Source organism: Babylonia areolata, chromosome 1 (genome assembly GCF_041734735.1).
Source record: "Babylonia areolata isolate BAREFJ2019XMU chromosome 1, ASM4173473v1, whole genome shotgun sequence".
Classification (NCBI taxonomy): domain Eukaryota; kingdom Metazoa; phylum Mollusca; class Gastropoda; order Neogastropoda; family Buccinidae; genus Babylonia; species Babylonia areolata.
In genome coordinates this window covers 72,161,718-72,164,217 of record NC_134876.1, presented here as the reverse complement: position 1 = coordinate 72,164,217, position 2,500 = coordinate 72,161,718, and positions in this window count along the sequence as shown.

Sequence of the window (2,500 nt, the reverse complement as noted above, 5' to 3'; positions counted from 1 at the left end):
ATGTGCTGCATGCAGTTTTTGACTAAATGTTGGTGCATGTCTTGACACCACCAGAAATGTGCTGCATGCAGTTCTTGACTAAATGTTGGTGCATGTCTTGACACCACCAGAAATGAGCTATATACAGTTCCTGCCAAAATTTGATGCAAATATGTAGACACACCACCATAAATGTGCTGCATGCAATTCTTGCTAAATTTTACATTATGCCGAGAACAGTAGCAGTGTGCAGATCCTGCCAAACTGTGCTACGTGTGTAGACGCTGGCAGAAACATGCCGTGTGCAATACCTGCCCAGTTTTGCTGAATATGTATGTCAATCAGCTACTAGGTATTTGTATTTGTATATGTATTTCTTTTTGTCGCAACAGATTTCTCTGTGTGAAATTCGGGCTGCTTTCCCCAGGGAGATCGTGTCGCTACACTACAGCGACACCCATTTTTTGTTTTTTTTCTGCGTGCAGTTTTATTTGTTTTTCCTATCGAAGCGGATTTTTCTACAGAATTTTCCCAGGAACAACCCTTTTGTTGCCGTGGGTTCTTTTACATGCGCTAAGTGCATGTTGCACACGGGACCTCGGTTTATCGTCTCATCCGAATGACTAGCGTCCAGACCACCACTCAAGGTCTAGTGGAGGGGGAGAAAATATCGGCGGCTGAGCCGTGATTCGAACCAGCACGCTCAGATTCTCTCGCTTCCTAGACGGACGCGTTACCTCTAGGCCATCACTCCACTCTTCTCTAGGTATTAATTGCATGTGCCAATTTTTGCGATGGAAATATCAGTGGATTGCTGTCAATGTGTAAACTAGCTGCTTTGGTTTCTCAGGGTTTTTGTTGTTTTTTCTTTAGTGTGTGTGTTTCTTTGTTTGTTTGTTGTTTGTTTCACATGCGTGAAGTAGCTGCCCTTTTTTCTGACTTTTTCTTCTTTTTTTTCTTTTGTAAACTTGGCGTTAAGTCTTGCTGCATGTGTAAAACCTGCTGTTGAATTTCAATGCGTATGAAACTACCTGGTCAGAGTTTGACGCATGTCTAAATAAACCTTTTTAAAGTCTGCAAATATGTGTCCGTGTCTGTGACCTAACGGGCGAGAAATGTTTCCTTTGAATTGTCAACACCACCCATAACCAGACAGAAAGATTTTGATAAGAAGAGGAAGAAGAAGAAGAACATGGTGACGATGAACAAGAAGAATAACAACAACAACAACACGTGACAATAAAAACAACAAGAGAAGAACCAGAAAAACAAGATTCGTTCGTTTATTCATTTCTAGTCTGCTCATATACCACTTCATCAACAATACAACCAATTCCAATGTGGTTTTGCCCGGGCCGGAAAAGCGAAGATGTGGGATCGATTTACAAACCCTTACACCGGCGCTTCTGTTATCAGCCTGTGAAGCCGACCGTCCAGGGTCAAGAGTTGATGAACAGAACGCGGATGGACGAACAATGGAGGAGACAGTGGCGCCTGTCCATCGATTTGTATTGTCCGGCTCGGCACTTGGACACTGTGGGCTGACCTTCGGGCAGTGTGTGTGCTGTCCATTGGTATTCTGTCACTGTCACTTGGCTTGTCAGTTTCGGCACGTGCAGCCAGTGGCTTCTGTGTCGGGGGTCAGATACAGTTTCCTCAGCAGCAGCAGCATCATTACTGCTGCGGCAATTATCGACGTCATACCATACCCAAAAAAAAAAACCCTCTATTTTGCCGTCCTAAATTATTGCACGTATTGGTTACATTTCCATGGTTTGTGGGAAGAAAAACGGAAAAAGCAAGATAGTGGCACGTTAGTTTGGAGACAGAAGCAACAACTGAGTAAAATAACCTACGAAATATGAGTAAAAATCCACTGAAATTGGGTTACAGCATCTAATAATGGTAACATCGTTTCATACATGCACAAAAATTGCCGGTAAAATAGGTGCAGCAATTTAGGACGCTATAATAGGAGTATGTATATAATGAGATATATATATATATATACATATTCGGTTTTGAATATAACTGGACTGTCCTTTTTTCGGTGTCAGGACTGTCGTGAACTCCGTCATTATTCTCGACAAGAGACTGGAGACTCCCCCTCCTCCACATTCCCTCCTCCTCCCGTCGACCACTGACCCCCACCCTCTCTCTCTCTCCCAACCCTACCCCGCCACTCACCCCATCTTCTCTTGGTACCTTACGCTTGTAAGAGCTATTTTACAAAGATAGAATTAGTCTCTCTCTCTCTCTCTCTCTCTCTCTCTCTATATATATATATATATATATATATATATATATATATATATGTGTGTGTGTGTGTGTGTGTGTGTGTGTGTGTGTGTGTGTGTGTGTGTGAACAATGCATGTCGCAACACGCTTTCAGCTCGACTCAGTGTTTTAACATGGGAAACGGAATTGTATTGTGCATAGATATCTATACTTATGTTTGTAAATGCGTGTTTAAGTTTTAGTGTTGCTGTTGTGAATTTGACTCTCGCTTCTGTTATTCTTT